Source organism: Coturnix japonica, chromosome 12 (genome assembly GCF_001577835.2).
Source record: "Coturnix japonica isolate 7356 chromosome 12, Coturnix japonica 2.1, whole genome shotgun sequence".
Lineage (NCBI taxonomy): Eukaryota > Metazoa > Chordata > Aves > Galliformes > Phasianidae > Coturnix > Coturnix japonica.
In genome coordinates this window covers 13,738,223-13,747,643 of record NC_029527.1, presented here as the reverse complement: position 1 = coordinate 13,747,643, position 9,421 = coordinate 13,738,223, and positions in this window count along the sequence as shown.

Genomic DNA, 9,421 nt, shown 5'->3' with positions numbered 1-9,421 from the left:
ATGGAAAATAGAGGTGTGTTGGCCTCAGCCTGGAGCTCCTTGTGGTTCTGCGGGACCCTCTGCAACCCCAGCTCCTGGGTAGTGATATTAGGAGGGAGGTGCTTCTTGCAGTATTTCTGAGCTGTTCTGAACCTGTGCCCCGCAGCTTTTCTTTCTTGCACAGCTGGGCTTCGTATCTGAGCTTGAACTGTGAGTTTGTGAGGGACGCAGGCTCTGAGGTGCTCTTGCCAGCTGATCTCCTTCAGTGCTGCCATGGCTGTGAGAGGGACAGGATGGGGAGAAGGTCACCTGGTCTCAGTAAACACCAGCACCTTAACTAAGTGGGGATGTTTTTCAAGGTGACAGATACCTGACTAGGTGTAAAAGGAGCTTTGTCATAGAGAAAGTAAGGATGCGTGAGGGAAGAAAGGTAGCAAATATCAGCCTTTGCTGGACAGAAGTTATTGCCTGGGCACATTCCCCAAGGAGATGACCATTGCAGATGAGGTCCTCACTGTGTCACTGCCTGTTGGGAACAGGCTGACACTGGGGATTTCAGGAATAGGTACTGATGAAAGCAGCACTGGAAGAGCATTCTGAGTGTGCCTTGTGTTGGTGTTTTTGCTCTCCTGGCCTGCTCTCAGAGCAAACCTCAGCTACAGGAAATATTCCAGTCCTTCTGAATGTCTTTTTAATTTCCATCAGTCATCTGCATTTCCAGGAAGGAATTTGGTTCATTTCAGGGCCATGAGAGAGGCGGTGAGTGACTACAAAGCTATTCTTACACTCAGCTGATGGAAGGGAACACATTGCTGCTGTGCCTGCGTACTGCATCAGTGTGTGGTGTCCTTGCACAGGTGTCACTTTGAAGGATCACAACATAACACTGGTGTCCCATAAGCTTCAATGCAAAAACAAAACCAACATTCATACTTGCAGTGATGGAAGTGATTTATCCAAGCCCTCAGCTGGCCACTGGTCCAAAGCCCATCAATCAAGTCTTTGAACTGGCACCATTTGCAGAACTGTGACGTAATGCAAAGTCTATCGTTGCTTTTTAAAGGGCTGAGAATGATAGGAGAGGAATGAAAAAAAGGCTTTTTAGGGGCAAGTCTGTGTGCCCCAGGTGTGCTCTGAGCAGCAGTGCTGCACAACTCCCTGCCACAGCTGCTGCCAATGGCTATCCCGGAAAGCAAAATAAATCAGGACAACTGATAGTTTGAAATATATCGATTTACTATTTTAATACTCAGGTTTCACCGTAGCAGTTGGTCCATAAATGAACTGGCAGCAGCTGAGAGGGAGCCCTGCATACAGAGGCAGGCAGCCACCACCAGAGAGCAACCTTGTATGCTGTTTCTGTGGAATAGCGCTGAGCTGAGAAAGTAACACATCTTTCACCAGTCTGTCTCTTTTCTGCTGCTCCCCAGTCAGTTAAAGATGCAATAATTGAAACTTGTCCATCAATCATGTTAGCAGACAAAACAACATTGTTTCTCTTTTCTTTTTCTCCAAAGTGCCGTAGCCTGATCGGCTTAACGTTTGGAACAAAGGTGCAAAGTCAAAAATCCTACTTAGATGTGTTCAGGTGTAAAAGCACATCAGCTGCAGGGCGGGGAGGTACAGCACTCATTGTTGAGAAGCATTCTAGAGGAATGCTTCAAAGGCAAAAAGAATACACATACGTGTGTATACACATAATGTCTTTGGGATGAGTAAAAAAAAATGCCAAGACATTTACATAATGTCTGCACCTCTGTAGCCCTCTCATCCCAAGCAGTGAAACGTGTAAAGAGGTTTAGCAGTGATTATTGTTTGGGCTTTCTTGCTGTAACGCTGGGTCTGTGCTTTGTCATCTGCTGTGAACTTGAGGCAGGGTGGGCTGTGGCTCTGCTGCACTGTGGAAATGATAAATGCTTTTCCTGAGTGGGTTTTCTCATTTGCCATCCTCCAGCTCTTCACCCCCCCACCCTCATACATGTTTTTCACCAGAATTCCCTGCCTGGGCCTTGGCACATGGAAACCCAAGGCAGTGTGAATACAGGATTCTTGCTTTGGGTTCTTGTTTCTGCCGCAGTGTTGCTTTGGGTTTGAGTATTTACGTACACATTTAGACGAGCTGATATAGCAGAGGATGCTGGAACGGGTCTAGGGTTACTGAATGGAAGAGCTGAAGAGAAATCTCTCTATGCAAATCTTAGCCCTTTTTGTGTCAGTCAGGGAAAACTGCCTATAATCAGCTAAATAAGCAGTGGGAGGCACCAGCTAGTTTATAGCTACTTGAGCAACATGGGAACCAGCATGCCCTGAGTCACAGTGAGCTGCTGCCTCCTGCCCAGCCATTAATGCTCTGGTTTGCAAACACTAACTGATGGTTTTAGTGAGCCTTAAAATTAGTGGTCTGATGGTTACTCTGTGTTTCTCCCTCTGTAGTCCACTGAGGATACCACAGCTGTTACAGCTCATAGGCACTGTCCCCCAAGCTGAGCTATGCTTTCAGCTCTAGATGGTTTCAGTTAATTCAAGCATGATTGTTAACTGAAATGTGCTGTTGATGTCCTTGGTACCTTGTGCGTGTGATGCTTGCTGCTGCCTCCAGGTGCTGCTTGGTTTCCTCTGGGACACTGGTGGTGTGAGAGGGGGTCTCTGAGATGCACCATCCCATGCGTGATGCTGGACATGGAAATGTTCAAGTTAGTGTTAGGTTGAATAATGGGTTTTCCTTCAACTAAAATCCTTGACCTGTAAGGCACAGGTCCATGGTGGACCAAGCATGTTTCCTAAACTTCACATGGTTCTGGTCAGATGGTCACAAAGATTGAACCGGTGCTTCCTACATTCTAGTTCTTTTTTGTTGTTGTCCTTACAGAGTCTTATTTTTAGATGATTTTCTGAGTTAATTCCAATCCTATTGCAAGGAACTCATAAAGCTGTTATTGCTCAGTCACTCTGTGCCTCCTTGTTAATATAATATGATAAGCAAGGTTCGCGGAAGCTGCCTACACTGGAGAAATGAAACAAGAAGGCATTTCTGAGCACTGAGGGTTTCTGAAAGCTTCTTTGTTCAGAGATGGGGAGAACAACCTGTTAAACCCCATCCTTACAAAGAGAGCTGCAGATTTAAGGCTATTGAACAGAGTCATCTCTCCAGATGTAGGTTGGCATGTGGGTTCACCGTCACAAATATGACTTATGATTCATCCCCAGCATACTGGTGATGGGGGCAGATAGTCTATATTAGGATGCATGCTAAATGGTGAGGGACAGCTCACAACTGGAAGAATGCAGAGAATGAGGTCACAGGAGACAAAATGTTTCAGTATTGCCAGGCATAAATTCATTTGCTAAAAGAGAAGAAATTTCAAGTGGTTAACATAAGGAGTGATATTCATTTTCTTGCAGATAGGCATCTTGATGGTTATTTTTACTCTGAGCAGCATCCTGCCAGGCCACTGGGTTCCTCCAGAGCTCATGTTGCTCCTGCAGCCTTGTGGTGCTCAGAGGCACCCAGCAACCAACGGGAGTGAAAAGAGGAAACATTGCAAGGGAAGACTGCAAGCTAACTCCTTTGGGGGAAAACAGTGCAGGCACTTGTAGTGCAGGTGATAGAAAGCATCTGCCCCGTTGTGCCCCTCCCGGGTCCCAGATTTGCCCCAGGCACTGGGCAGCTCCCTGCTGTGACAGCTCCATGCCAACCTGGGACTCTAACATTTAGGCTTCTCCTTCCTTGAACTCGAGGTATTACTGCTGCCTCTGAAAATGTTCATGCAAAGCAGAGAGTTAAACCCAACTTCCATCTGTTCATAACAAGACATCTTCACTGTCTGAATTTGATTAATTTAGTGATTACTATCTGGAGACAACTGTCTCTCCAAGCCCCCCAGCTGTTCCAGCATGGAAAGACTCTTGCTTCCCTATAAAGGGCTGCAATCATTTCCTCTGTGTCTTTTATCTAATTTCATTACAATAATTCAGCTAGTCCTCTCTGGCCAGCTGTTCTTCAGGCCTCCTGGCCTGCATCGCCTATCCAAGGCTGCTGGTAATGATGTTGGATTAATCTTTTCAATGATTTTGCATCTGTCCTCTTCTCTTGGAGTTGTTCCAGCTGTTCTCAATACACAGCTGATAATTTATCCACCCTTCGCTCTCAGTGATTCACCAGCCACTGAAACCTCCCAGCCGTGCTCCAGTTTCATGCTTCCCAAACTGGCAATAGTTGTTGATAATGTTGTACAAGTGTTCAACAAGCTCTTGACCCCACATATTCCTTCTCTTTGCTGTGTTCCAAACCCCAGAGTTGTCCCTGCATTCCTGACCCACTCTAGCCCAAATGCTTCTCCCATGTTCTCTGCTCACAGTGTCTCAGTGTGCATATCCCCTTTTCCTTCTCTGGATTTGGGTCCTGCTTCACAGAGGCACTTCACAGCTTTCACAATGAGGAAGTTTTGTTCTCTTTTTAACACCACATAGACAACTTTTGTGTTTTCTGGGCCTGTATATTCTCTCCTAGTTGACTAGAGAAATGTGGCTATAGCTTTCTGGATGCTGTACTGTCCGTTAAATCCTCGCAGAGATGCTGAAGCATCAGTCTACACTGTAATCACTGAAGGATTACAACCAGTGTCATTCCACATTAGTGGGATTATTAAGTAAAATTGGCTTACAGGCTCCGGCGTGCTGGCAGCTTCCCCCGGCTGCACAATAGCTGCTGTCCCTCCTGCACACCGCCCCTGCACTGCCTCCCTGCCAGCCTTCCCATTGATTTTAAATTTTACTATTGACTTTTAAAGCACTCAGGGGCACAGGGTTTTCTGTGTCATTGATTTATGGCTTTCCTGGGAGCTGGGACAAGCTTCAAGATCTTCATCCATCAGCCTGCTGTCATTGTTGGGGTTTTGCCCTTAGAGAGTAGCAATGACACGCTCTGGATCCAGCACTACTGGCGCACACTCACAACTTGAAGCCCATCTGTTTGTGACAAGGCGGTTATTATAAACTGTCCTTACTGCACAGCAGGCAGAGGTGGCTGCAGCATTGTACAATCACAGAATGGCTTGGATTGGAAGGGATCTAAAAGATCATCTAGTTCCAACTCCTCTGCCATGGGCAGGATTGCCAGCTGCTGCATCAGGACCAGCTCTGGCTGCTCAGGGACCCATCGTGTTGCTCCTGCAGCCTTGTGGTGCACAGAGGCCCCCAGCAACCAACTGGAGTGAAAAGAGGAAACTTTTTGAGCTGTCAGAAGCGGGATGGAAGGGCAGCAGGTGCTTTTACTGCTCCATCTCCAAAACACAAGCAAGTCCTTGCCCTGGAGGAAGACAGGAGGCTGTGGGTTCTAAGGAGGTGGGCACAAACTGCAGCTTTGTGAGGCACATCCATCTTCATATTCTGAGTATTTCAGTGAACTCTGATCCCAGGAAGCTGAAGAAGAAACAGTCAAAAGTTGTAACTTCTAGTTCTGAAAGCCAGACTACACAGTTCTAATTAATGCACAGTAGGTGATGGGGTGGCTCAGTGTCTGTTCCAGCTATGGTGTCCTTTCAGTTTAAATAGGGTGAAGTGATACATAATCTCTTCTTCTAGCATCTCTATGTAGAATAGTTATTGCAACCCAGGGGACAAGAGCATTGCAAGACTTTCTTCATGCCTTAGTATCTCTCATCAGTTCATTGAGAAAGTCCCAGTAAAGTCCTGAATTTCATCATGGGGATAATACTGTACTTTCATTTCCCCTTCCTGGCTCTCTCTCCCCCTTCCTGCCTCTGCCCTGCTCTGCCTGGGGCACTGATCCCAGAGGAATCCTCTTCCCTGCTTTGCCCTCTGCCAAGCGGGATGTGTGTTGTAGATCTCAGGGGCTGTGCTGGCACTTGGGGCCAACCCTTGCCCTGCTGAGCAGGTGGCTGGGCTCCCCAGAACCCATAGTGCATGTAGCTGCAGCAAGACCACGTCTTGCCTGCCCTGAGTTACACTCTGTATGCGAAGAGTGGAATAAGTGAATGAATAAAACATTGGCATTGTAATGCTGCAGACAACTGGAAACATGATACAGCCACTGCAGGCTGGATCTGTGCTTCCCAGCAGCGTTTGATGTGGGTCACAGAAACTCTCCCCCAAGGGACTTCTGGTCCCTGGAGACCTGGTTTACGCCAGTGCTGGAGATCAAAAGCCAGGATGTGGTGTCGCACAGCCATAATAACTGCTGTCCAAGCTGCACTCAGCTCCAGGTCTGTGAGACAATGCTAAAACGCAGCCATTGGCCAGCCAGGAATTAAACAATTTGTGTTGGCTGACTGTGAGAGGGGATTCACTGTTTTCATCACATGCCAGTGCTAGTTCAGCTGTGTATGGAGGAAAAGAAGAGGCTTCCTTAGGCTTTATGAATTGGCTGGCCACCAGGACCTGAGCCCCTCTAGATGTAGAGTTCATCCTTACAAAATTCATCTTCCAGTTGTGGAAATGAGCAGGGCTGGGTTCCCGTCACGCAGCCCGGATTGCTGTAACTGCTGATGAGATCTTCGGATACTCCAACCAGCGAAAAACCATTGCATAAAGCACCGAAGTGCCAGACGTGTTGCTAATAGATTTCCATGATGACTTTTTAATATTTACTTATGCCAGCCATTAAGCGCATTCCAGCCCTCGCTGGGACTGGGTGAACCAATTTCTATGCAGACAGGAGCATCTGTTATTTGCTGCTGAACCAGGGCAGGGGCAGTTCTTAGCTGTAAGGAAAGCACCGTGTGGGAGCCCACATGATGTTTCTGTACCAGAGACCCCCAGCTTGGCACACTTTCCCAGGGCTCCCTTTGCTGGGTATCCCAGCCTGGGAGAATGGTGTAAGACTTCCTCTATTTGAAAATGTGTGTTCCTGTGTAGGATGGTTTGTGCCCTCAGGGAAATCACACCTCATCTGTAGATCACTGCATATTAGTCTATAGCTTCTATAAATATGAATTTAAATTGTCTATTATCTCAAAGCGCTGTTAATGTTATTATTCCCACTTGTTAGGTGCACACCATATACAGAATATGCTCCAAATTCATTGCCTTCCATTTTATGTTGCATAAATTTGTAGTCTGCTCTTTCCAACGAGATGAAACCGAACCGTAAAATTTATTGAACAATTACTGCAATGTAGCTTAATTAGCAACTTGCAAGGATTTTGCAAACCTCTGAGCTTGAAGTGCTTGAGTCACTTTATTAGTGGATTTGAGGTTAATATTTCAGATTAATAATGCACACGAGCATTTATTAAACTCTAGATAACACTTCAAAAAACAAAATAAAAAGGTTTATTATAACAGTCTGAAGGAACAGAAACTTGCAGCTGACCCAGGTTCCACTTTCTTTTCCTTTGGCAGTGTGACTGAGATGGGGGGACGGATGAGCTCCCTGAAGTGGGAAGGGCTTCATCGGTTCATGGGCTGCCAATGAGTTTGCTTCTTAGAGCAAGCAGATGGCAACCATTAAAATGGGGTTCTTTGCTCAGGACGTGGGGAGGAGCCTTGATGTTTGGAAGGCATCTGCTTTGTACCTTTAGAAATAGAAATTCCTACAGAAGGGTTCAAGTTCCCATGCAATGCCAGTTGATGAAGAAATCACTGAGCATCATTTGACAAGCTTTGGAGTGATGATGATCTGAATAACCTGGTTCTTGATGGCTCTACTATGCCATGTTAGTTTGCGAGGCCTCAGTTCCCCTTAGCACTTGCTGTGTTGCAGTGGAGAAGGATGTTCCCTACAGGCATTACAAGGCTTGCAGTAGTGATGAATGGAAATGCATTTGGAGAGCCAAATTCATGCATAAGGACTGTGTATAACTCATCAGATTAGCACTTGTGAGATGCACCAGCCTAATGCTGGCTTTCTCCAAGAGAAGGAGTTCTTCCAAATGACTTTCATGTGGTGTGCAAACTGGAACCAGGCATGCTTGTGATACTGTGGTGGACCCACAGTGCAGTGATGGCAGTGAAAGTCTCTGTTGGAAGGCTGGGAAAGGCTGCAAGAATTGCAGGGCATGCAGCATTGCACAGGCTTTGTCTTATTTTGTTTCTACTGTTCGCTGCCTTTCCAGCCCTGTGCATCAAGGCTGACTAACCTGATCCTTGCTCCATCTCCCACACAACCCTTGGAGGTCACCAAAGGAACCTCTGAAGGTTTTCAGTGAGTGATGTGGAGTCTGTGACCTGCTGAAGCTGAGAAGAACTGTGGTTGGATCTGATGGCATCTAACACCCAGTGAAGGTCTGGGAAGCAGCCACTTCCAACCCTGTCCATCTAGTGAAATACCATCTAACTGGTAGTGAGGAGGAGGCATAGCTCCCTTCCACAGACATGTGGTTTGGGAAAATGTGATAGCAGTATTGTGAGCTATTGGAGACTTTATCCAAGGCACAAAGCTCTCAGCTGTGACAATCCCATCAAACAAACCCAGTTTAGGTTAAAGGCTCTGTTGCATGAAGGGCTTACCTCTGCTCCTGCCCATTCAGTACTACCAAGACAAACCTCCTCCTGTAGCCATCCAGATCAATCTAATTGTAGGCAATAGAAAATGATTCTTTAAATGAACCTCATTTGCATACTGAGAAAAACTTCTCAGCTTACTGAGTATGGAAATTACCAGCGGAAAATCGTTTATCGTCTCGGTATCAAAATATCAGAGGTTGCCTGGTGCCTTTGGGAAAATCAATTGTGATACAGCAATATTTCTCACTTCCCCATATATAATGTGATCTGCCAAATTTAATCCAATTTTGCATTTGATGGTCCCCAGTAGGATGAAAAGGTGAAACTAATGTCATATAAACAATGCCAAGCATCATCCCCCATGAAATTTTGTGTGACAGTTGAAAGGTGCCGAATTATCCCAAAATAGTGTGGGGACTTCACAGCTCAGGCAAGCTGGCAGTTGGCAACAATGCGTAAATGTTGTTCTTCATTTTGCTTCTATTCTCTCTTTTTAATTGTAAATTGAATATCAGTATTTCAAGCCAGTTGGTGGAGGGATGAAGGCTGACATGCTGTGCCTTGCACTACCCTCAGTAAGGAAGTGCTGTGTAGTGAGAATGTGGGGATAGGAACAAGGCTTTGCTAAAGCCAAATCCTGTCTTCACCTGGATCAATTGAGTGTCTCATCTGGTGCCATTGTGGAGTAATTACTTTTGGTGCAAAATGAGTGTAAAGGTAAAGCGTTGTTACAGACATGAGTAACGTCTGCAATGAGTAATGAGGTTACCACAACCCTAAGAGGGGGTGAGACTGGTGAGCTGCTGAACCTGCAACGTGCTGGATGGCAGCAGTCTGCTGCCAGATTACTGGCATTCAGCTTGGGAGCTGCCAACAAGCTGATGGAAGTGCCTCCTGTGGATTCATTGTCCTGGAAAATATTGTGAGTGTGTCTTGAAAGCAGCCCTGTGCTTTTAGCTCCTTTTCAAACTCTGCT